At 42.2% G+C, this 27,566-nt stretch overlaps 1 protein-coding gene across 10 annotated transcripts in view; it reads right to left on the reverse strand.

Annotated features, from left to right (window-relative positions):
• Positions 1-27,566, reverse strand: part of LOC131669021 (inactive dipeptidyl peptidase 10) — a 1,674,792-nt gene that overhangs the window by 624,426 nt on the left and 1,022,800 nt on the right. The window lies entirely within an intron of this gene.

Here is a 27,566-nt window from a genome sequence, read left to right on the forward strand (position 1 = left end):
AATTGCGGTAAGGCCGACGAAACCGGACAGCGCTGTCTGTCCGCCCGGTCAAAGTACCGCTGTCGCTGCTGCCGCCGTGGCCGCTGATGTAAGGGTAAGAAACGCGGAGCGTGCGCTAGATCCCCGCGTTAATATGGTAAAGCCGTCAGTGAGACGTGGGTTTAATAACGAAGTCGCAATGGCGGAACCGCAGGGCCAAATCCTGCCAGTGGATGCGCGACCACTCACCACGGAGACAAGTTCGCCGAGTGTATGGGAAGGTCGCGAGGCGATTTCGCCGCTGGTACTCGCAGAGATTCAGCGCGGTGTCCCGACTCGGGAACGGCGAGTTGAGCTACGCGGACGATTTAGGTCGGTGATGCACGAGCTCATAACGTCGGTTGACCTACTACCGTAGCGTCCACTACGGTTTGGCGTGTCAGAGGACCCGTCCACATCAGATCGCCCGGATTCGGGTGCTCGGATGCTACCGAGCACAGCGGCTCGCGCTGGCTCGAGTGGAGTGCCGCCTTCACCGAAATAGGACCCTTTAATCAATCGCAGGGGGCACAGAAGTGGCGCGTTTGGCTGTGTCTTTAAGAACATTTCTTCTCCCTTTGCATATTTATGATGGCATTAAGCGATTTCAAATTGTAGCAAGCATATTATTCAAATCAACAAAAATAAACAAAATTGTAAACCAAATCAATTTGATGACTATTTCTTGAATTGAGAAGAATTTTTTGCTTTATATTATAATGTACCATTATTGCTATTATTAACTGTTGTAACTAATTAACGACAGTCTCATAATCCAAGAAGTCTCTGAATGCATACAATTGTATTACATACTAAGGAGGTACGTATGTTACTTCAATTTGGAAGTTACTAACATACAAAAAAAAATTTCTAATGAATTTTCAATAGTCCGAATGCTATAATGCCCCCTAAACAAAGTCTAGTTCCTTAAAAGTCTTACGAAACGACAACAATCATCTAGGAAACCCTCACAACAACGGAAAACTAATGATAATAAAAACCATTCACATTAAATAATAATGGAGTAAGATCGTCCTGAGTTTTGCGAGCGTTACAGTAAAGTTCTATCGGAACCGCTAGGGTCGGATATTTACATTTTTACAAATAAAATATATATATTGGATAAAAGGTGAAAGATGCAATCGTCTAGAAACGTTCAAACAGAATCATAGTCGATGAAGTCGCTGAATGCATTTTGAGGTGTTATATGCTGAGATGGTATGGATGCAAAATACTCTCAAGAATATTTATATTTGCAGTAGCTCTATAAGTAACCATTGTATTATCTCATCATCTGTGAATTTCGCACTAAAAAAAACACCATGAATCCCATCCATTAGTAAATCCGAAAAAGGCACTGAATGCACATAGTGGTATTCTATATTAAGGTGGTACGTCGTATTTACATTATATTGAATGTTGTTAACGTACTCAAAAAGTCTCTAACTATTTTCCAATAGTCAAATTGCTATAATGCTCAGTAAATCAAATTGAGTCCCCTAATTACTAGAGAAATCTCCTGGAATTCAAGGAGACTTGATTCTATCTGCAATTGTCCAAATTGCAAATTCAGGAAAATAGTACAATAAGATAAAGTAGTTCATAGAATTAGTTTCAACGGTAAGCGGTCATTGACTGGAATAGTTCTAATATGTTCATATCTATCAGGTATCGATTCCCTCTGTTTCTCATAACAAAAATAATCTGCTCACTGAGAGCCATTATATTGAGGTTAAATCATGATCTACTTCAATACAAATATACCATCAATGGCTGGTGCAATTGAAATTGATCCACGTTCACAATCATATGTATTAACAAAGGTTTTCATTCATACATATTTAGTATGTGTCTTGAACAGCTGCTTTTCACGATACTTCAATTAATGTGTCGATCGAGAAATACGGTCGATCCTGTTGTCATAGAACAAATGAAAAAGTGTTTGGGCAGTTATTTAGAGGAAGAACTGGATATCGTGAAACGATGCTGCATTATAAAATGATCAAAAGAGGCACACTATGCATATATAACCGGCCTATGAGTAACTTCCATCTGCATTTGACGACGTTACATTTACGAATTGCAAATTCAGGAAAATATTACACTGAGATAAAAAACTTCATAGTATTATTCTCGACGATACGTATGCGGTCAATGACGCGAATAGATCTAAAATATTCATTTCAATCATTTGGTCAGGAATCATCTCGCACTGTTTTTCATAACAAAAATTATCTGGTGCATTTGAAATTGAGTCGTGTTGAGAATTATATGGATTAAGAAAGGTTTTCATTTATAAATCTTTAGTAGATGTCTTCAACAGCTGCTTTTCACGATATTTCTATAAGTGGGTCAATCGAAAAATACGGTGGAATCTGTTGTCATATAACGAATTAAACACTGTTTGGACATTTATTTAGAGGAAGAACTGAATCTCGTGCAACGATTATACATTTTAAAATTGTCGGAGCAGTCAAACAATTCCTGTATAACCGGCCTATGTGTGATTTTGATCTGCATTTGACAAAGGTACATTTAAGAATTGCAAATTCAGGACAATATTACACTGAGATAAAACACTTTATAATTTATTCTCGAGGATAGGTATGCTGTCAATGGCTGAATAGATCTAATATGTTGATGACTATGTCTTGGTCAGGAATCGATTCTCTCCGTTTCTAGTGATAGAAAATATCTTTTCACCGAGAGTGTCTAACGTTTGGGGGAATCATGATCATTCTAGATACAGTAATAAGAGTAACGGCTGCTGGGATTTGAATTAATGATATCGAATAATAAAGATTTTTATTAATATATCTTTAATGTGTCCTTAAGTTCTGCTTTTCTCGATATTTCTATTAATGCGTCTATCGAAAAATTTCATTGAACCTGATTGTTCTACAACGAATGGAATCATTTTTCTTAATTGAAACACAGGAATAACTGAATTTTGGGCGTCCACTCTATTTTTTAGTATGTTAGGATCCATCGTAAGTTATTGATATTATTGTCGTATGAGTTATTTTAATCTCCATTTGACGATGCTATTGATACCAATTATTAATTTAGAAAAATATTTCACTAAGAGAACGATGCTCAAACTGTTATTTTCGGTCATTGGTATGCGGTCAATGACTTGAGCAGATCGAATATGTAACTGTTCGTACGTTTTTCTTGATCAGTTTGGTTAGAATTTTCTTCCATATTCTTGACAGAAAATAACTATCGATTGAATTCTACTAACATTCAGGCTCTTCAAGTTCTATCTCAATTGTCACTGAATAGTGAAGGTTTAAGAAATAATATATTTTTATTTGTGACAACATATAAACGCTTAAATTTCCAGAAGAAGCGAGATCTAAAACTTTACAATATTAGGTTTAGAACATCATTTCTGATTATACACCACTATCCTGGAGATGCTTGTTTTGATTGGTACGGTTTTGATTATTCTTGTGATTGATTATTATAAAACGATAATTTAAATGTACGAGGGTGGTCCAATAAGTAATTAGCCTACAAAAGAAAACCGAAAATTTTAGAAAAGTGGCGTTTTATTTTTCAACATAGTCTCCTTTTAGTTCGATACACCTGGCCCAACCATGCTTCAACTTCTTTAACCCGTCTGAAAAATACGTTTCCTCGAGGTCTGCAAAGTAGGCCTCCGTGGCGGCGATTACATCCTCAGTCGACTCGAATTTCTACCCGGTGCGCGAATTTTTCAAGTTTGGAAACAAAAAAAAGTCACACGAGGCCAAATCTGGAGAATACGCTGGATGGGGCAGCAGTTTGTAGTCTAATTCGACCAATTTGGCCATAGCGACGGCGGAGGTGTGAGCCGGCGCATTGTCATGTCGGTGGAAGAGCACTTTTTTCTTCACCAAATGGGGCCGTTTTTTCTACAATTCGACGTCGAATCGGTCCAATAATTCGACATAATACGGTCTTGTGACTGATTTGCCCGTCTCCAGGTAATTAATGTAGATCACACCTTGTGAAACCCAGAAAACAGTGGCCATTACCTTTCCGGTTGTTGGGCAGTCTTTGCCTTCTTCGGAGCACTTTCGCCGGGTAAAGTGTACTGTTTTGACTGTTCCTTGGTCTCTGGTGGATCATGTTTCGTCGACGGTCACAAAACGATGCAGAAACTTCTTCGGGTTGCGCTTAAACAGCGTCAGACACTGCTCTGAAGTTGTCTCACGGTTGTGCTTGTTTTCTGGAGTGAGCAAACGCGGCACCCATCGCGCCGACGGCTTTCTCATGCCCAAAATTTCATGCAGGACATAACTCACGTGGTCTTTTGAATGCTTACGATCTTAGCTATCTCGTGCACCTTCAATTGTCGATCTGCCAATACGAGATCGTAAAATTTTGTCATGTTATCCTCCGTGGTAGCAGTTTTCGAAGCATCTGGACGTGGCTGATTAAAAACCGACGTGCAACCACGTTCAAATTCGTTAAACCAATTTTTGACGGTCGCCATCGAAGCAGAAGAGTCACCATACACAGTATCCAAGCGCTTTTTGATTTCGCTAGGCGATTTCCCTTCTAAAAATAAGAATCGAAATACTGACCGATACTGCTCTTTTTCCATTTTTCTAACACGCCCACTTCCACACGTGGTCACAACAGAACTATTCGGCTGAAATTTTGACAGTAACCATCGACAAGGTTGTACTACATGGTAGTATATTTTTCTTGCGACAGTGGTGCCATCGAGTGGTGAGACTATATACTTATCGCACCACCCTCGTAAACGTAAAATACCATTATCTCTACCATTAGTGTATATCGAAAAGTTTTTCATAAATATTACTACTCTGTATTACTCCGGTCGTTAATTTTTTTGTTTCTTAGGGGATTTTCTCCTTGGGAAAATAGATTCTATAAGATGTAAAAACTTTGCACAAACAGGAATTAGCTTTTTAAGAGTTATTTAACATTTGCTTCAAATCACTTCAAATTTTCTATCTATTTTAAACGAGAAAAACAGGTTAAATCTTTCATCCTTCTAATTGCCATTGAAACATTCGGAATTTTATTATTAAATTTATTTTGTACTGCAAAATCGATTGATACTGTTAGTTTTTACCTACATAGTGCTAGAAAAATTTATCAGCGAAAAATTCTAGCTTTCGTAAATGAGCTGTAAAAAGACAATTTTTCGTTTTGTAACTTCTATAATCAGTGGAATTTGTTCTGAAGAACATATATTTATGTATATTTTGAGTCGCTATATTATTATTTTTGTGCTAGCTAAGCGATAAATTAAATTTATCAAGCAAAATCCTTAAAAAACTTGAATAATTAATGAAAAAGAACAGATCATTTGCTTTGTAACGGGGTTGTTACTATCCCGTTAAGGGTGATGCTAAGTAGCTACTCGACTTGCGGGTAACTCGTTATGGGGTCACGCGAGACTCAGCCCAGTGGCTCAGATATGCCCCTCCAAGGCACCCTTGCCTTCGGCCCGCGGAGAGCGTCGTAGGTCAGGTAGCAGCGGGCGGTGCGAGCCAGCGCGCGCGTAGCACGGGAGAGGGAAATGCCGAGAGGAAAGACGCAGTGGTTAGCAGAAAGAGTGTTTATTAAAACGAAGATAACAAGGGAAGCATACAAGTAGCATTCGCAGTGAGAGAGGCAAGCAAGAAGCAAGCGACAGAGAGAGAGTCTTATGATCGAGCGGGCACTTACATGACGGGTTCGCAGTAGCCTCGGATTTACTCCTGACACGCGCAGGTGCTCGGCCACGAGGCAGCTCTTTCAGGCTGATCGACAATTATCTGCGCACACGCACGCACGCACGCACGCACACACGCACTCTGCACCCTCGGTCCTTATCGGCGAAAAATACTAGTTGCGTAGCACAAGGCACTTATTCGTCGCGGTGATAGCCGGGCCTGCTTTCGTCGCGAAGGCGGGCAGCAGATTGTGGCTCGCACAATCCCCTCTCTCGCGCTGGCTATTCGGCAGCGGCGCGTCTCAGCCAATTAGGCAAACGTGCGCGACACTCGAGCGTCCACGCACTCACGCTTACACGCGGATCTCTCTCTCTCTACTCGGTGCTTTCTTACTTACCTCGTGCCGCATCCACAGCTGCGGCAAGACAAAATCACATAAGAAGAATACATAGGTTGTTAATAAATTATGATTGGCTTAAGGGGAAAGAGAGACATAACGAGACTCGGCTCGTTATATTCCCCTTCCCCAGACGCTGGTAGCGAGGTTGGTACCAGCTCGACCCACTCTCTCTCTCGACCAGGGAATAAATACAACCAATATGTGAAAGAATACGTTTTTAATGGGAAGGTAGAACAGATTACAAAATGAGAGTACAATATTTGAGGAAAGGTAGCTTCGAGGCCTTGTCTCTCTTTACATTTTTAAACAAATAAGAGCGAATCTCCAGAAACGAAAAGGGGCGTCAGTGCCGATACAAACAAAAAACAAAACACAATCAAGCCTCGGGATGCTCCGAAGCGATGGTGAAGAAAAAGGGGGGGGGGAGGCTGAAGCGACGAGGGTGCCAACGGGCCGGCGGGCCAGCGGGCGAATCGCGCTGTCGTTCCTCAGTCCCTGGTGGAGCTTCCGCGCGGTCCTGGGGTCGGTACCGGGCTGCAGGCCTCCGGGTACTCATACTTTGGGTACCTTCCGTTCCGGAACAGCTGGTGCAGGGCATAGTTGGGGCAGTTGTCCGTTCTTGACACCTGGGTCAGGTTGCATACCCAGCAATACCTTTTATAGCGGAGGTCGACTCTTGGGCCGTCGAATCGGCCGCACGGCTCGGTGGCTCCCTGGTACTGCAGTGCGGTTGGCCCTGGCCCGCGGTGGGGCAGTTCCGCCGAAAGCAACCTTGGGGCGTTTTGACGCTCCTGCTCCACAGCGGACAGTTCTGCTCGGAGGGCCTCCAGCTCTTGGAGCTTTTGCCGCTGAAGGGCCATTAGGTTTGCCCTGGTTTTGTCGGCTTCTTCGTTGGCCACGAATTGGGCCTCTACGGCGTCCAGGTAGTCGCGCAGCTTGGTGGCTCTCTGGACCCGTTGCAGGAACTCCTGGGGCACCAAGGCTCTAGCACGAGCGTCGGGGTGGTCGACGAAGGCCAATACCTCCCAGTAGGCCTGCTGTTCCTCTTTAGCAGCCTGCTGGCGAGTCTTGCGCCACTGCCTGGCCCGGCTTTCAAGCTGTGCCCACTGGGTCTCCAAGGGGAGGTCTGAGGGTCCTGAGTCCTTAACCCGCGAAGGCTTGGCGGGCGGCCCAAGGGGAGCACGTATGCCGCTGTGCGGGCTGCGGTCTGAGCGACATCTGAGGCCGGCAGTGCTGGGAGGGCAGCAGATGGTGGCTGCGCAGCGATGTGGAGGAGGCTGGTCTTCCCTAGCAGCTCCGTCAGGCTCACTCCCGATGGGCTGGGAGGAACAGAGGAGGCGTGTGCCTCCAAGATCTGGCGGATAAGTTGCTGCATCCTGCGCAGCTCTTCCACGGGCACGTCGAGCCTGACTGTTTTGTCGGCCCTCGCTGGCAGCATTCTCGTAGAGTTCTGGGGTTATATGAGCAAGGTTACATGAGGAGCGATACTCGAAGTGAGTTGTTGTCCAAGCGGGTTAGCAGCAGAAGGGCGAGTGAGATAAGCGACTGGTTAGCAAAGCAAAGCGGAGGAAGGGAGGAGCAAAAATAAGAAAGGAGGCACTCAAGAAAGTAAGGGCAGCGAAAGATGGCTGGTTAAGCGCGCGGTCCGCCCGCTCGGGTGTTTCTTGAGCGCAGGCGTCTCGGTGACGTTTCTGCCGGCGGCAGAGCGCTCTTTTTCGAGCCGGGCGGCCTACCTCTTTTCTGAGGGGCCAGCCTCTCCGGCGCTGGCTCCAGCTTGGTGGCGTTCTGGCTGTGGGGCGGTTGAGACGGCGTTTTGCACGCGGGGGTCTGATCACCCGAAAGCTTTGATTCGTCGCTATCAGGAGTCATCTCCTGTTCTCCGTCCGAAGCTAGTTGGTCTTCACACCAGCTCTTCTCCGGGAACTGCTCCGCATCGTGGCAAGGTTTCAGGTCGCACACAGTCACTTTACCTATGTCGGCTCCGCTTTCGTTTTGGAGATGGTAAGAATTTGGGCCTAATCAGACGGTGACAACAAACGGTCCCGCATACTTGGGACAGAGCTTCGCGGCGATGGCCCAGGCAGCTGAGGAAAGCACGCGATTTTTCGCCCATACCTTGTCGCCAACGTCATAGCTAACGTCGCGGAGTCCCTTGTTGTAGTATTTTTCTTGGCGGGCTTGTGTGGTTTGGGAGTTTTCTGAGGCATACGCGTGGAACTTGCCGAGATTTCCTATCTTTGCCTGCCAGCTCCCGAGAGCGGCGACCTCCTGTCTCCGTGTGGCCTCGAGCGTTTCTTCGCGTCTCACCGTATGGGGTGGCTCTGGGTTCTGCCCGTAATTCGAGAACGCCGGGCTCGAGCGGATTGCCTCGGGAATGGCCGTATTGTACGCGAAAGCGATTTCCGCGATATGTTTGTCCCACTTAGTGTGTTTTTCTTGAATAAACGCTGCCATCATCGTCTTTACGGTCCGGTTCACGCGCTCCGTTGGATTAGACATAAACGCCGTGGGAGTCCAGGAAGTCATCCACGAGCTTGTTCTTGAAGGGCGTGCCATTATCCGACAAGAATTTTTCGGGGACGCCAAATAGCAAGAAAACTCGTTGATTCAGCTCTCTCTTGATGGTCTTGCCGTTCGCCTTTCGTGTGGGAATGCACTCGATCCACCGAGTGAACATGTCCATGAAAATCAGCAGGTACTCGTGGCCTTGTGGCTATTTCGGGAACGGACCCATCGAGTCTCCGCAAACTATTTCCCATGGTCGTGAAACTACATGTTTTCCCATTAGTCCCGTCGAAGCCACCTGCTCGACTTTCACCTGTTGGCATACGTGACAGTTGCGTACGAAATGAGCCACGTCCCTATAAATGTTTGGCCAATAATAGCGCAGGATTGCCCTCTGATGAGTCTTGTAACGGCCGAGATGTCCCGCCGTCGGCTCATCGTGGCATTCTGCGAGGACTAGTCCACGTCGCTCCCGCGGTACCACCAGCTTCCAAGCATCGTCGTCTCGTCCCATTGCGTCGTCAATGACCGAGTCGGGGCAACACACGTACAGGCATCCCCCAACGACCTTCCAATACGGGTGGGCCTTTGGGTCAGCCAGGACCTTCTTAATCTTATTCCGGTACCAAGGGTCCTTTGTGCCTTCGCCAACGCTGAGAGAAGTTGTGGCGGCGATCTCGTCTTCGTCTGTCTCGTACATGCGGGAAAGCGCGTCCGACACTACGTTATCCTTGCCGCTCCGATGCACGATGTCGAAGTCGTAGGCTTGCAGACGCAAGGACCAGCGACCTAACTTCCCGTTGGGACTCCACAAGTTCCGCAGCCACACCAGGCTGTGGTGGTCTCTCACCACTGTAAAATGGTAGCCCTCGATATAAGGTCGAAACTTCTCGATCGACCAAATTACAGCTAGGCACTCTCTCTCTGTCACTAACAACCTTCGCTCTGGAGAAGTCAAAGCTCGACTCCCGAAACAGAGTACGCGGTCCGCTCCCTCGACGTGTTGTAAGAGAACACTGCCCAGTCCCGTGTCGCTAGCATCACATTCAACGATGAATGGAGTGGAGAAGTTAGGCCTTGCGAGCACCGGTGCGGAGGCCAGCAAAGCTTTCATCTGCTCAAAAGCTGTCTCCTGCTTTTCTGTCCACGCGTACTTGCAATCTTTGCGGGTGAATGCGGTGAGCGGCTCACTCAGGGAAGCGTAGCCCTCGAGGAACTTCCTGTACCAAGAAGCCATCCCTAGGAAACGTCTCAGCCGCTTCAGGTTTCTCGGCGCGGGGTACTCAAGGATTGGCCGAACTCGCTCTGGATCGGGTCGACAACCATCGCGGTTCATCAACAAGCCAAGGTATCGCACTTCGGTCATGCAAATCTTCGACTTTTTTGGGTTTATCGTTAGGCCCGCCTCGTTTAGCCGCTTCACGATACACGTCAGCCACTTAATGTGCTCTGAGAAGGTTTCCGTTGCGATGAGGAGGTCGTCCAAATACGCAAAAGCGTAGGGCTCCATCTCGGGTGTTATAATTTTGTCAGCCAACATCTGGAACGTTGCGGGCCCCCCCGCTAGGCTATAGGGCATCCTAACGAACTCAAACAGACCGAGTTCTGGCACGGTGAACGCGGTGATTGGTATAGACCTCTCTGTAAGAGGGATCTGCCAAAAAGCTCCGGAGCAATCTAACGCGCTTATGAACTTGGCGTGTTGAATCTTCCGCAGTATCACGTCCATATAAGGCAGCGGATACGCGGCGACTCTCGTCTGCGCGTTCACCTTCCTGTAATCTATACAGAAACGATAAGTGCCGTCTTGTTTCGGGGTCATAACGACGGGGCTCGACGACTCACTTTTCGACTTCCGGATGATTCCCATGCGCAGCATCTTATGCACCTGCTCGTGCATCTCGTCCTTAATCTTCTTTGATACGGGATAGTATCGTTGCTTGATAGGACGTGCGCATTTCAAGTCGATATCATGCTCGATCCAGCCCGTACAGCCAAGCTGTTCACAGGATGGATCAGGTAGCAAACTGTGCATCAGCTCGTCGATTTCTCTGCGCTGACTTTCGGTAATTTCCTTTATACCGAGCGAGGCTAGTGAGATAAGCTCCTCAGCCCGCATTGACGAAAGCGCGGCCGGGATTTGCTCGTCACAACCCTTGACCTTCAGCGTGTTCGTCTCCCGGTCGAGCATCGCTGAAAAAGCGCGGGTGAAGTCGGCACCTAAAGTGCACTCTGTGTCGACTTCGGACAGAATCAGAACATCGAGCCAATGCGTTAGCTCCCCTAAAGTAAAAGGTAGCCTTACGTTGCCCAATACTGGCACGTAGTGTCCATCGACTGCTTTTGCCCCCGGGCCTACGTACGGATGTACTCGGCGTTTGAGCGCCGAGGACAGTGCGGGAAGCTCCGGTGTCGTACAACCCTCTAAATGAATAGCCGCCGACGTCCACCGTCAGCCACCACCGGGGTGACTTCTCTACGACGGCGCTGACTACAGTACCTCCATCGCATGGCGACTGCGCGTCGGTCAGATTACTCGAGGCTAGCATGGAGTCATCCGCCGTGCTGCGAAGCCTCTGCGCTACTCCTGTAACGCCGTCCGTAGCGAAGGTCCGGTCTTCCTGAGGAGCGGTAGGGACCCTTTCTACGCGCTCCCCCTCTCGTTTTTGGCTCTGTTAGTTTGGCGGAGCACTCCGGGCAGGAGAACCGGGTATGACCGGGCCAGCTGCAATTCCAGCAGAGTACTTTGTCGCCACTGGGGCCAATTTCTTTGTCCTTATTCTTGTCGGATTTTGGAGTGACGATCTGGGCCTGATTACCTCCGGAGCGGCCACCACTTCTGCCTCCATGGTTTCCACCTTTCCCGCCTTGACCACCACCTGGCGGTCCTCTGGGTGCCGCGCCGGCCTCAGCCTTTGCCGCCGCCTGAGTACCCTGCTCGGGCTTTGCTACAGCACCTTGACTTCGGGTTGACGACGTCTGGGCCATTGCTCCGTTGGCTGGCTTGAGTTTTTGCTCCAAGAATTTCCTGAGGCATGCTTCCCAGTCCAGCTCCGCAGCTTGTTCGCTGACCGAGGCGATGCCGGTTGGCTTTATCCTGGCCGCCCTCGACCTGGGCTTATAAGCCACTTCCGGCAGCATACTTTGTTCCGCCGGAGAAGGAGGCCTCCATTGGCCTACCTCGTCATCCTCTACTTCTTGAGCTCTTTCCAGCAGCTCTTGGAAGTCGGTCAAGCTGTCTTTGCACCGCTTTAGTCGTCGCTGCAGCCGTGGAAGCATATTATCTATGACCAGGTTCACTTGGTCCTGCGCCTTCCAAGGCTCCTCGAACCGGCCGAGAATGGTGAGGAGAGAGACGACGTAGTCTCTCACGGGCTCATCTTCCCCCTGAATGCGCATTTTTGTCTTGCTGTAAGTCTTGAGTGCCGCGTCCTTGAATTCTTGGTACGTTTTCCATGCGGGCCTCAAAGCTCGAAACCAGAACAGCGCAGGCTTCTCGAACAGCGGCGTCATTGAGTCCAGCAGTTCGTCTTCCGCAGCTCGGTCTAGCCGGCGATTCTCCTCTACTTGCTCTAGGAACTCCTCGATACTGACTCCTTTTTCGCCCAAGAATTTTATCTTCCACTCCCAGACCGTCTTTCCAAGGTGCTTGCTCATAAAGCGCGACATCTCCATCGTGTTGAGTGTGTGAGGTGAGGGCCCCCCTGTGCTGTGGCTTGCTGCCTGTCTCGACGCCGGGAGCGCGAGCGAATCGTCCACCGTCTTCGGCACAACGCCTCTCCCCCAGCTCAAGCTTACGGGGATAAAAGGGCCAAACGGCGGAGCAACCAGGCCAGCAGTGTAGTGTGGCTTTGGAGTGGTTCCCCTTCCTCCGTTTGTACCTACGGAAGGAAGCTGTGGGACGTAGTTTGTTGCTGTGATCGTCGAGTGCATACTTGCCACTACAGTCGCCATTTGCGGCACCTCGTGCTGATTTTGCATTGATGGTCTCGTGGTCGAGTGAAATATCGGCGCTTGCGGGTCCAGTGTTGAGGGCGACGGTCGTATTGAGCCATCAAACTGGCTTGACAGTTCGTAGTAGTTTAAATCAAACGTGTCTTGGAAATGAACTCCTTTGCTCGATCGTGTCGCGTTCTAACGCGTTTGATTTCCGGTCGTCTGCTGTTGAGCATTAGCGACTACGCTTTTCATTTGCGCCTGTAGATCGCTGTGTACTCTCTCTACATTACTTTTTTCCGATCTTAATGTGGCAATGGTTTACAGCAGTTCCTCTATTCATTTTTCTTGTTTTGTGTTACGCAGCATTAATTCTTGCATTTCTGCTTGCTGCGTAGCCCAGAGGTCGTTCAAGTTTTCTTTTAAAACGCGTGTCTGGAGCTCTGCTTGCCACGCCCGTTTCAGCTCTGCAGCCGCCGCCGTACTCAGCCAGTGTTCGCTTTGATCGGGGAACATTACGCGCATTGTTCGGGTTGTAGCTGGAAAAGTGGCTGGTTCGACTGCCGGCGCGGCGTAATGTTGTGCAGTATACGTCTCGCTGCTATGCTTTAAGCTCATTGCGCTTGCTATAACCTGGGGCTCCGATTGCATGCTGGAGGTCACAATCAGCTTGCTCTGTGTAACGTTCGACGAGTTTAAGAGGTGGTAAGGATTCCAGCTTTCGTTGACAGGCGTCTGCGCGTGAGCTCTGCTCTGAACAATCGGTGCTATTTGCGGGTTCTCTTCTAACGTGAGCGACATGTCGATCGGCTCTGCGGCTCCTTGCGGCGAGCTTGCCGCGAAGCCTAATTGCTCTTCGTATCTTCATTTTTGCCGTTGGCACCTAGCGTCATTTCCACATCTAGCACTGTACGAATATCGTTGAGTATATCGTCCGGCAGGAATTCTGACCGGAAGAAGGTGCGTGCTAAATCGTTTCGCCTTTCTTCCGCTAATGTTGGATTATCGAAGCGCGTTTGTATAAAGTCGCTCCCGGTGTAGTCGCCGTTCAATCGTCGGTACAATCTGTTTCCTCTTTCGTATATCGAACCGTCGTTTCGAAGCTCTAAACGGTTTAACACGTCTGCCATTACATCGCTTGGCAGCCCTTGAATCCATGATTTTAAACGAGTTATAATGTTATCTTTGAAAATTGTTAAATTTTCGATTGTCCAGCTGTCGGTTGCCATTTCGTCTGCTTGTCGGGTTTGTATAAAAAAAAAGCCAAATAACCAAAGGAAAAGGGAGTTTTATACGGACCACGAGCAAAAGAGAATGGAAAGAAAAATAAACAAATAAGTGGATTTAGCGATTAATGGAACTCCGTGAATTGTCGAAAATTCTTAACCGACGCTGGGCAGTTACATTGATTGACTTCAAACACGAATCGTAAATGTTCTATTTAGTGAGCCGCGTAACGCACGTTTCGCCGACGCTTACATGTTTTGGGTGGCGAATTTACAGTTTTTAATGTTGCGCGTAGTATTTGTATACGGGCGTTTGAATTAGCTCCCGCTGTTGCCTTTATTCACAGTACGGCCTTTTTCGTAAGTTGCGACGCTGTTTATGTCGCTCCTTAGTGTGTACGTTTGCTTTGTAGCCACCGCTTTGTTTACATCGCGCGCTCGCGTTTGGAATGTAAACACGACGGCTCGCGTACCTGTCTTTACTTGTCTTCGCTTTCTGGTACGCGCGTTTACGCTTGAATCTTTTTGACTTGCGTATTTAGCTACTACAGACCCAATACCGGTTGGGCGCCAAAATGTAACGGGGTTGTTGCTATCCCGTTAAGGGTGATGCTAAGTAGCTACTTGACTTGCGGGTAACTCGTTATGGGGTCACGCGAGACTCAGCCCAGTGGCTCAGATATGCCCCTCGAAGGCACCCTTGCCTTCGGCCCGCGGAGAGCGTCGTAGGTCAGGTAGCAGCGGGCGGTGCGAGCCAGCGCGCGCGTAGCACGGAAGAGGGAAATGCCGAGAGAAAAGACGCAGCGGTTAGCAGAAAGAGTGTTTATTAAAACGAAGATAGCAAGGGAAGCATACAAGTAGCATTCGCAGTGAGAGAGGCTCATTGTTCGTATTTTACTCGTCCATCATCTAATGGTTAAACTGTCCAGACTAAACTGCTAAATAAATAATTATTATAAGATGAGTAATGTGGCCGATAGGCCAAATAACTTTTCGTATTTCCATCGAGTCTTTTGAATACTAGTACGAATGTCCCTCCTTGATTTCTCCGTATTTCAGATTTTGTCATAATAGGATACGTCATCAAAAGTATCTAGCAATTTTATATATCTCGAAAATATCTTGGGCGATGTTTCTCATTAATGAAAGTTTTAGTTCATCTACAATTTGGGATAAATGACATTTGAGTCAGGACAGAATATTTAAAACGCCAATAGCTTTGCGAAACACATTCATGCTAAAGTATTTGTTCATAATTGATTCCTTCTTCCAATCAAGTAGTCTTTTCTTACGGGTCTGCACTCATTGAGAATGAATTGATAACTGCCTGTGATATGGTTTCCAACATATGTACAGATTACAGATACATGCATTCGGCGACCTTTTCATATCTTGTGTTCTGAACAGTCATGTATGGAGTCAGAACAAAATACTTAAGATCTGGATTGCGACTTCTTACAAACGTAGATAACGTTTCGAATGACATTTATACTGGCACGAATTTTTATAATTATTCTTATTGTTAATCAAATTCTATCTTCTAACGGACCTGTACTGACCGACGAGCAATTGATAACTGCCCGTGATATGGTTTACAACTTCTGTACAGAATACAGGTATCTACCTTCGGCGACTTTTGAGGTAGACGTTACTGGGCTGACAAAAATTCATTCTTATTGGAAACGCTATCCCAGCAGTCATCAAGTTAATAATAACAATTCGCTTTTCGTAAAGAGATTTCCTACACTTTCTCTTTTTTTCCAAATTATGTTTGAATATTAATTTGAGATAATCATGGCTGTTTTGTTATTCTATCCACTATCATTGAAAGTCACCAAATGCAGTTGCGGATATCTGAGTCATTTCTGACGACATCGCCAAATGCATATAAGAACATCTTAACTAATGGCGACAGTCTTTAAATGCATGAAAAGTCGTCGAATGCAAATAGTGATACCTAAAATAGTCGTCATAAGCCCTATAGCGATGAACACACACACATTCATACACACACAGATACATGTATAATTATATAATTATGATATAATTTATCACATATGCATAATATAATCATACATCATTTTTATCGAATACATTTGTTTAAAATTTTAAACGTATTTTAAATTTGATGATTTTGTTGGTTTTGCAATAAACCTTATCCCATGGAGCTTATGCATGCACGTGATCGTGGGCAACAATATGCACGGTACAAAATAATAGAAATTTAAGCTCTTATGGTAAGTGGCTTAGAACTCCCATAGCCCTTACTACTCAAATGGTAATTACAAACTTCACCACAATAGATTCTGCTTAAAATTAACATAATTCAATTTTTTTTAAAATCTAGCTTCAAGACACCGAAAAAATGAACGACATAAAAATATTAGCAAACTTGTTCGTGAAAAATGGTAATCAATAAAGAAACAACATTACATTCTAAACCAGTATTAATTACCAATAATTAAATTAGAAATATATATCCATATAAATTATGTCTTCATTAAAATAAATAAAATAGTTGAAAATAATAATTTCATGGCAATGAATAAAATCGACCTCTAGTGAACAGAAACAGTATTTCAACTACATTAGGGTCACTTATGGGGATTTCAGTTGCTTGGATATTGATAAGTCACTGTTAAATTTTTATAGAAATATAAAAGGTTATAAATTTATAAAAATATAAATTTTTACAAATTCAATGTGTGTATTAAAACCACGATCAAAAGACATGAAAGTACTTGATGACATAGTCTTCACTGTAATTTGGAAATGTAACTGAATTTTACATTAGCTTATATCTATGGTTATCACGTCTCTATATTATTTTCCGAATTTTAGTGCTCAAACCTATAGGAAGATTTCTAATTTTTACTGAATTTCAAGGATTCGCTTTCTTATTTCTTGCAAGGATTCACTGCTCGTAGAGGTTTGGTCTATCGTTTCGGATGTAATTAATTTCGTCTCAGATTGTCTCCGCGACGAGGTAATAGCGCTCAGATTATGGCGTTTGTTTACCTTAAGACGTCGAATCTCGAGTTTCTCTCTTTTAATTTTGAGATTCTTGAGTTCACAGGCTCGAGTGAGACTCTCGTTTATTGATGGATAGACATCGGCTACTATGGACGTCACTCTTTCTGTTGCTGAATGATTCTGTGGACTGCGGCAACGGTGGGACTGCTTTTTCTGTCGGAGGTGGATGCGAAATCTTAGCTGGGATTTGTGGTGGTGATGAGTACTTTAGGAGGGCACCAGGTATTTTAGCACCGGCAAATGTTCGAGTTGCTGATAAATAATACTCTACTAAATATTCGGTTTTGCTCTAATTTATTTTTTAGGTTATGGATCCATACTCAACATTTTCTAAAATTTATTGTTTAACCTCTTTCTAAAATGCTAATTTCGATTTTCTAGTTATACTCGTATTTTGAATTTCAGAAAAGATAGTCTCGATTTCATTTTTCAGTTAGTATAATTTTAATTTCGTTTGTACCTGTTCCAGAACTACCTCCTGCCCGCTATCAGCCTCAGCCATCTCACTTCTTACTTGGTTGTCCAACTAAAAGAATTACTACGAATGTTTACTTTAAGGCTGCATGATTTTTCCTAAAATTTATCAAGTGCATGCAATAAATTCCGCTAGACAATCAAGAGACACTTTTCAGATTGATTGGCACTGTTCTCGTATTCTCTCCTATTTAGTTAAATGGGAGGGAAGAGGCGATCGTTCACGTTTCCGATGTCCAAAAAATTGTCTAAATGATCTTTTAAGTCTTTTGAGGTGTGGACTGCTCATCGTTGTGGAAAAACCTCGCCTTATAGATGGCTTTTAAAATCACTCTAATGGTTTGCTCTATGGTACAACTTCGGCATTGATTTAAAATATTTGCCTATTATAATTTCAATTCAATTCAATATAAATGTAGATAATTGTATTTATCATATATTCAATGCCTGTTCGCATGCGTGCATGACGGCCAATTCCTCGAATTTTCCCCTTCATCTGTTGGAGTTGGTTGTTATGGCATTGAATCTTTTGTTCAATTGTCATCGATGGTTTGAACTTTGAATTCACTGATTTCCACTTTTGTGACTATGTCTGGGACTATGTCTGTCTGTTTTGTGACTATATATAGTTCGACTTGCTTATCCTTTTTAATCTACTCTAAGCCCGATAGAGAATCCTCACTTTTCTGTGTATTTTATGTATCAAGAGTTTTATTTGTCGTTTTAATTATTTTCAAATCTCTTCTATTCTCCTATTCTCTAGTCTAAATCTATCACTTTTAATTTTGTCATTGACAAGCAGCACTTGTCAGCTACTTTTTGCCATTCCTTTCTCTATCGAATCTTAATCTGTTCTCTATTTCTAATTCTTACGTATGATAATTCATGGTACTCACTCTAATGTTGTCCACGGATCTTCCGTGGTGGAATCGTATCCTGGAACAATAATCTATTGGATGTATAGCCTTGGCTTGTCTCAGGAAAAGGAATTAAATAAAATACCAAAGCTTAGTTTCACTGAATCTCTTTGTATTGTAAGCCTCTGTTACTGATGGTGTACGAGAACGAAGTAAAGAGCGCACTCTTATGGTCAAACAGCTCTCCACATATTCACACAAGGATACAGTTCAACAAGACGGAAAAACAAAACAATAATGTATTAAATCTGAGCTATTTATTAAAAAAAATTAGTGGACCAAAACTAATAAAAAACTAATATATTTGTGATGAGGGCCACGGCTCGCGCCTTGGCTCCGTCAATGTCTCTCCCTTCCCGGTGACAGAGAGAGAGCGAGAGAGAGAACAAGGAATATGATTTGGAAGCCGGCAGGGTTGGCACGCGTGAGGTGCCGCCGATTGCCCGCTACTCAAGGGTTTTTAGTGGAAGGCGCTCGGTGCCCGGCAGTAGACTGCGACAGCGAGTAAGTGAAGTACGCTTTGTCCGCGCCATCTGATTCCTTGTTTTGTTCTGTGGCCTTTGTAAAATCGAGCGATATTTGATTCTGCGACGCGTGTGCAACGTGGTACACCTGTTTGCCACGAGACTTGTGTTTCAAGAAAGAGTGAACGAGCTGCCAGCATCCGTACAATCCGGGGACATCGAGCAGTTTTCCCTCAAGGTTTGTTAAGTTTTTCTCTCTCTCGTAAGATCGCGTCGCCGGTAACCCGCGGAGAATAGGGAGGCTCAGCGGTTATTTCGCTCGAGGGCCTGTGGAGAATAGATCGTAACCGTCGCGCTAGCCGGGTTTCATGCGATTTTCCGCAGGAACTCGCGGATGCGGTAGTGCGAGAGCGCGATTGTTGTCACGTCGAATTACTGATTAGACTTGTTAGACTGTATAGATAAATATATGTATTAAACGAATTTATGAGTGATAATTGTGTTGACTATTCCTGCCCATTTCTTCCTGCGCGCGTCGAAACGTTGCCTTTCGCGTCCTTCGCGAAGCAGCTTGGCCTTCCGGGCCCTACTTTCTAAAGAATTCGTCGTATTCTCCGGCAACAGGAGAAACTCATGACAAATTAGCCAATGAAATAACGTTATTTATTGATGGAACAGCATCAGGTGATGATATTTTATGTAGTAAACATTATAACGAGTTAATTCCTAAACTCGTTACGTCTCTTTGTACCTTCATATATTCTTTGAATGTGATGCACTACCAACTTAGTATATCTTGAATTAGGAGCAGTAAAATAAAAAGATCTCATAAGAGATCATACGTACAACCAGTATAGTTTAAAAGTAGTATGGTATATAAAGTTGATACGTTTTTTCTGGTTTATGAAGATATGTATATTTGTCATTAAAAAAAGTTCCAATAACCAATACAAAAAAAAATCTTAATCCGATCAGAAAACAGTTCTTCTTGGTAAGCTTTTCACGATATGTGCAACGGATGAATTTGTTGTTGACATTTCGATACCATACTATGCAAATGAAAATGATGCAACTATTTTAGATATTTTATTGAATGAAATTAATGACTTGTGCAATTTGCTTCGAGAAGGTGACGTTAGTAGTATAGCAATGTATGTTCCACCACACGGGGGGGGGGGTCTCCGGTGTGCTGAAACATACGTATGTTTTAGCACACCTGCGGGGAGTCCGTAACCCTTTGGTTCAGCGTGGCTTAACCCTTTCATGTTAATAATAATTGTTATTGTTATTGTTATTGTTAGTAGGACGAATTGGCGGATAAAATCAAGAGAAGAGTAGTTTCAACAATATCATCCTCCTCAGCGTCATCTTCATCAGTATCATCTTCAGGTTCGGTGACGTTGTCATCGTCGGCTACGTCATCTGCGTCTGCGACGTCTGCGTCTGCGACGTCTACGACGTTTGCGACATCATCGATGCCTTCAATTGAAATTGTACAGAATGAGGCAATGGATTTATTAACAGCAACAGCAACATCCACATGCTGGCAAAGAGAAGAAGCGCAAGTCGATGTGCCACTCGATTTAACTACTACTGTAAGTACTTAAATTATAGAAATAAGTAAATGATTAATAAATATAAATTAAAAATAAAAATTAAAAAACTTCCCAAGATCTTTTACAAAAATTCATACGTAGTCTACGACTAATTATAAGAACTTTTTTTTAAATTAGTTGGTCTATTTTAGATTTTTTTTTTTAATTCTTCAAACAATCCGATAAATCCAAAAAGCAAAAAATCGCTCAAAGGAATTCGAAAAAATTCACACTTGTGTTTTGATGAATTCCAAGCAATTTAGTTCCTTAAATTTTTTTTCCAAAGTCATTTCCTTCTGAGTAAAAAAATCGCAAAGTTTTTTATTTTTGAAAATTTTCAAAAAATTATAACTTTTTTATTTTTCATTTTAGCAAAAATGGTCTCTGTTACTTTTTTGTAGGAAATGAGCCAGATTTTCATAAAAAAATATGAAATATTAATTTTTTTAACATTTATTACTAAAAATTTGAAAATAAAATTTTTTGTTTACGAGTTTGTCTCTTGTACCCGCCATATTGGAGCCGCCATGTTGGATTTTGCAAAGGCGCACACAGCATCAGAAAGTAGATATCCTAAGCTTTAAAATGAGTCGTTGCACGATTTTTTTGGTCACATCAAATTTTGGACACAGCAGTGATCCGGTTGACATGGATCGTCCCATATATATATTTTATTTTCGTTTTTTATTGAAAAGTACCGTGTACATTGATTACATAAGGTCTTGTTAATTTTAAGCTAATTTTTTAACATCACCACTAATTGGATTACTTGTATATTGTACAATACGATCGTGTAATATTAAGCAGTAGGCTGCAGTATCTTCAGGAAAATCGGTTTGAGTTTCAAATTCTAGGCGAACATCGACTGGGGCGCTTTTTAATGTTTCATTTTGTTTGGAGCAGTCTATAACTATTAGCGGCACTTCATTAGTGAAATCCTTTTTATTGAGTAACGGCTCGTTTTCTTTACCATAGTAAGCGTTTTGAAAATTAGTGTATATATCGTAGAGAACAGCAAACTGATTTGTGAATTGAGGAATAGCTTCTCATTACTAATATTACAATGATCAAAATTACTAGAATTAACACTCGCTTAACTTTTACGTTTAGTTTGAAAAGCTAAAATAACGAAGCGAGGCTTTTCCAATTGATTGGAAATCTTAACACTCCAAACATGCTTTGATGTACGAGGTAATTTTGGATACTCATACATTTCCCAAGTACGATAACTCATTGTAATTGCACGATCTCGTCCAATCTGATTGAGTAATTTAATTTTTTCTTTGTCTGCAACTATCACATATGGCATCAACCATTCAACCTTAGTTAAAGTAATTATTGATTTTTCTGAAGCATCAGGATTCCTTACTGGAATACTTCAAATAGCATTCAAATAATCTCTTGATCTTGTGAGAATAAGTTCATGCTTGACATTGACTACAAATTTCCGATAATCTTCAGCAAAATCCATCAACGTACTAGGAGGTATAGTCACATCAAAAAAACTTAGAACATTACATATTAAAACTTCATTGTTATCATCATTCCATTCGGCATTTTCAGCGATAGAGCTCTGACATGGATTGAGTGAAAGCCAATTTTTCATGAGGCTCGTTAAGCCTACAATTTTCACTTTATCAATTTCAATAGCATTTATTTCATAGACAGAGGGCGTTGTTGACTAATAAAGTGTTCTCCACTGGCGTAGTACCATCCGACATCGTGAACCAACTACAAATTTGAATCATACTACGTGATGGAAGCATAGATAAATCTTGATGTTGAATTGCTACAGGGATTTCATCACTATTATTGAAATATGATAATGAATAAGGCTGATGCGCATGAACATCATAATGAACTATAGACTCATCGAAAGCGACACCTGAATGAATGTCTATAATTCCCTCCATATTGTTGTTTTTTTATACAGCACACTAATATGAACAATATTTTCTTCCACGATTTTCGACGACTTTTAGTCTCAAGCTTTTCAGATTGAATGTTCTGAGGTGTGAGCGGTCTGATAGCTTGCTGTTGACTGGTTGTTGATTAACATTTTTATCTTTTAATATAGCCTCTTATAACGAGTTTGTCAACAACTCGTTATGTCTCTCTCTCCACATTAATTATATAACAATAATATATGTACATATTCATGTATCTACTTTTATATTATATTACTAGCAGCCGCAGTGGACGACAGAAGCTGAACTAAGGTAAGAGAGAGAACGCTAGCAGAGAGAGAGACCGCGTAGGTTGGAAGGACTGGCGAGCCGGGGTGCCGCGAAAGATAGGTGCTGCTTGACAAAGGATAGGCAATTAGCTGACGCCTCTCGAATTGGTGACACGTGTGCGACTGCGTTAGAAATTCATAGCTTGGCTGTGCCATTGACGACTAGATTCGTTTTGTGATTTTGCGTCGCCTCGTGGCTAATTTGAGTGATAGATCGAGTACTGAATTGAGTGCTACCGGTTGCGGCGTGTATCGGCGTTCGATAGACCGAACTTTTATTGTCGAGCCTCGTGGCTAATCTCGCCGACAGCGGCAGCTGATGTAAGTACCACTCGTTCTTTGCGTCTCTCTCGCATTATCCGCTTTGCTTCTCTCTCTGCACCGTCCTGTACAAATACACGTAGAATATATATTTCTATTACACCTATCACCTCTTTCACTCTGCGCCTTCTATCATTCCTTACGTTTCCTACACCTTCGCTATTTCAGCTACGCGACCTACGACGCTCTCCGCGGGCCGTTGCCACTCAGCGAATCCATCGGTAGTCTGTGCTACTGGGTCGGTCGTGCAAATCCGTTGCGCGAGCCCGCTTCGTCATCTATTACGCACCTCTCGGTTATTAAATATTGTAGCGGACTAAATCCCCGTTACACTCTATCGGTCTTTATATTGTAAATGATACCCATTACTAAGATATGGCCTTTATATGTACTCGCACTGTGATGACTTCTCCTCGAAAGTTAACTTGGTTTTCGTCTTGATCAACTATAGTATACGAATTTGAAAATGATCAATACTCCTCACAGCGACTGGAAGGTAAATGACTTGAGAGAGAACTTCTATAATCTTATATCCAGGTGGGACTGCTGGGAAAAATTCACGTATAGTATGTACTTTGCGATCGTCTATGTAAGAGCCTGTAGTAATATAACACTCTACACGTAAAGCGTTGACTTTGAGAATAGTGACGGGTAAGTCAGAAATATGTGTTTCGTTTTCAACGAGCGTACGTCTAGTGAAGCCTAAAATTGATCTAATAGAATCTTCTGGTTCAAAATGTATTTTTTGTCTGCACTGAATGACACTATGTAAAGTATTATTATTTGGTTTCAGGCTAAACAATATACCTTTAGATGCTAATGCTTCTTTGAGAAAGCTTTTAATATCATCTATTTCGTAGCTACCAGTCGGTAAAGTGATAGCTTCTTGACCTTCAATGTAAAACTTACTATAACCAACGTTAATTTTTGGTATTGAATTAAATGCTAATAGCTCAACTAGACCAAGAACGGTGGAAAATAATGTTTCGAGTACGGATGATGTTCCCGAGAGACTCAATGTAAGTGTATTCTCCATGACTGATTCATATCAAATGATACTCATTCTTTGAATGAGTATTTTATATACTACTCGTCTTTTTTATAGTTTCTTTAAAAGAAATTTGAGACAAAGATGGCCGCAATTATATGTATTAAAATCTTGATATCTAATATAATTATACATGATTCTATTAACTTTGAGATAAAGCAATAGATCTATAGGCGGTTGTAGATTATCAAAACTATCAAAATACATAACCTCATCACCTTTCTTTTTGTATGCCACCCAATGAGTACCTGATCCACGTTTATCATCTAAATTTACAATAGCTGCCTCTTTATATCGTGGTCTATCGGCTGGCAGAGCATTACGCATGAAAACCCCTCGAAAATTTGCAATTTTTAGTATTTTAGCATATTTTTTTATATCATGTTCTGTCTGTACTCGATTAGGTAAAGTTACTTCGAGCTTTTTTTTTAAACATTTTCCACTTGAATATGGTTTCAGATTAAGACTATAACCTTTACGATATGATTTAAAATAAAGTCCTTTACCAATAGCAATAGCTTCCATAGTTTTATTGTGTCTATGAGCTTCTTTCAATTAATTTTGAGCGGCCTTAGCACTATTAACGGCTTTTGCTATTGAAGCAGCTCCTCCAACTAGAGCTTCAGTGGCGCTTAAAGTAGCAAATAATGGAATTATAAAAGGAAGCGCTCCACCAACTTTACTGGGAATAGGTAAAATACGTGGTATATTTATTTTACTTCTACCGCCAGCCTTTTTCACAGCTTCTTTGGCTCTTTTTATAGCCGAACGAATAACTACAAGAGCTCGATTGTTAGGCACACTACTTTTCGAGACCGTCTTAATAATTTTATTCAATGTAACTGACGGCGTTTTGATTTTTCTACATTTCTTTTGTGCTTGGCGTTTTTTTAATCCTCTACCTCGTTTCTTACTACCTTTTTTCATATCAACACCCATACCAAGCTTACTTTTAACTTTCATAATGTTGGCTACAATGACGGCAGCTGCTTTCTCACCAAAACTGCTATCTTTAGCTTGCACTCTTTCCTAATCTTTTTTAGCTAGAATTTCATCAGCTCTATTTCTTGTCGTAATATCCTCCAGATTTTACGCATAAGCAATATCGTGTTCTTTACAAGCAACGTCTAGTGGATTTTTACCAGGATCTTTACGTGCGAATCGTTTGTTCAATTTTGTACCAGGACCACAATACTGATATCCAGGTAAGTGAACTTCAATAGGCAAGTTATTTATAATCTTGTTCACTAGATCACCACCAGTCTTTCTTTTATAGTACGTGATCATACTTCTTCGAAAGACAGCATGTTAATGAAATAAAAGCTATATAAGCAGACTTTTTATACCTAACAAACTCATTCATTGAGGTGTCGATGATGAGTAAACAACATGGATTTCAAAGATCGGCCTCTTAAGCTTTAAGTCGTTAATTTCGGTAGAGTGGTAGAGACGGAAAAACAAGAAAAAAGACATGGTGAACTATTGCTTATAAGTATCCGTGCCGTTTTCTGTGAAATTAGTAATTGTGGAAACACTAATTGTTTGCTAACATTAATCACACATCCTAATGGTTTTAAATTTGAAATCGTATATGTCTACTCAAAATCCCTTAATCAGCCTAAATATAAATTTTTGAAAGATTTATTAGAGCCTATTAATGGTATAGAGTATCATGCTTTCAGGGAGCATGAGACAGTTGTTTCATCAGATAAAACACGACCAAATTCTATCATGATTTTTGACAATATTGCCACTGAGAAGCAAGATAACGTAACAGCATTCTTCTGTATAGGCAGACATAAAAAAGTAGATAGTTTCTATCTGTGTCAATCGTACGCTGGCATTCCGAAGCATCTCATTCGAGATAATGTGAATTTACTTGTTTTGTTTCGAGAAGATGACGTGAATATTAAGCACATTTACAATGATCATGTTAACTCAGATATATTTTTTGAGAAGTTTAAAACAATTTGTTCAAAATGTTGGAGATACGATAATCATGGGTTTTTGGTTATCGACAGAGACAGACCAATAAATCATGGACGATATAGAAAGGGATTTGATTCTTATGCTATAAATATAGAGTATTGAGTGGGTGAAAATTATTTAACTTTAGAAATTACAAGCGTAAACGTGGCTGACTTTGAAAGAGAAAAGAAGGTGCTCGAGCAATTATCCATGGATCGTGATACCGTAAGACGCAAGTATCAACTAATAAGACGCGGTGAAGCTGATTTAGAAAAGACATTGCATGAAACTTTTAAACCTATGGTTGATCCATTGAAGAAACTCGTAGAGGCAACTACTGATAAAAGTAACGCTACTACTGCTGAACAGCCAACGAAAAAGAAAAAGAAAATCGAGTTCGATAATGTTTTCAAGTTAGAAGTAGCAACTGACACTCCCTACAAATTTAGATATTTCAATAGTACTGCTAATGAATTAAATTCTACATTACAACCGCTTGATACTACATTTGAGTCTGCTATTTATATTGATGATAATGATGATGATCATGATGAATCATCACTTGATACAACTGCTATAAATTTGAACAAAAGTAGTTCAAATGTAACTACAGAACAGAGACAACAGCTATTGGATGATTCGATTATAGGAAACTATGTTCGACTATTGCATGAACCTCAGCAGAAAAGTAATTTAGACAAGACATTTGGTGTTCGCTTACATGAAAATACATATGTCATAGGCAATTCTCCAATTTCTTTCCAAAACGATAATGTGACTGTGAATGATAAAGCATTCAGCAAGACGTCTGGATTAATGGAACTTCTCTTTCGTAAAGAACCTAATTCTAAATTAATCAGGTCATCGGATATTGAAAATTATATAAAAATTCTTGAAATCACTAACGCGCATCGTAAGAGATATGAAACAAATGGAGAATATCGCAATAAGCATGTAAATAAATTCAAAAAGTATATTGGTCCAAATTTATCTTTGAGCAGTAGCGCTAAAAAGCGAAAATCGACTATTAATGGAAAAGGTCTTTTTTTTAACTATAAAATAGCTAAAAAAGGAACATTATTTGATTATGTATATTGGGATGATCCAAACGAGCTCGTTGTTCGATTGAGATTGCTTATTGCCGAAGAAACCGCCGGTAATTCTAGTCATGTTAATGTAATTCATACAATTATTGAAGAATTACGTGAAGCTGGCTATATATATTAAGAGAATCCTAAATATTGCTCAGTAATAAAATGAGTGTTGATGTGTTTAGACGTATATTGAATAAAAAGGAGGGTAATCGAAGTCCTCCTGGTGTAGGGTATAAAATCACTAAAGACGAACAATACGAATGACAAAAGAATTTGTAATATAGCCGATCCTCAGAAGAGTAACGATGTTGTAAACTTATGAACGTTGCGAAAAACTAGTAAAGCTAACGTTAGTGCGCTTACAAGAACGATAAATGATCTTATAAAATCATTGGATACAATAAGATTAGAATTAGTAATGCATCGAGAAGTTATTATATAATTAGAAGAAGATAATATTAATAATAATAAGGAGAAAGAAATAAAGATTGGACCGTTTGACTTTTTACATCAATTTAATAAATAGATTGAAAATGAAACATCAAGAAGTGGTGGATGAGTTACATAAACCAGCACGTTGAAACTATCCCCGTAGAAAAGTTAATGTACGTGGAATAGATGAGACATGGCAAGCTGATCTTGTAGAGATGCAA

Source organism: Phymastichus coffea, unplaced genomic scaffold, assembly GCF_024137745.1.
Source record: "Phymastichus coffea isolate CEN01 unplaced genomic scaffold, Cenicafe_Pcof_1.1 PCOF00007, whole genome shotgun sequence".
NCBI lineage: Eukaryota > Metazoa > Arthropoda > Insecta > Hymenoptera > Eulophidae > Phymastichus > Phymastichus coffea.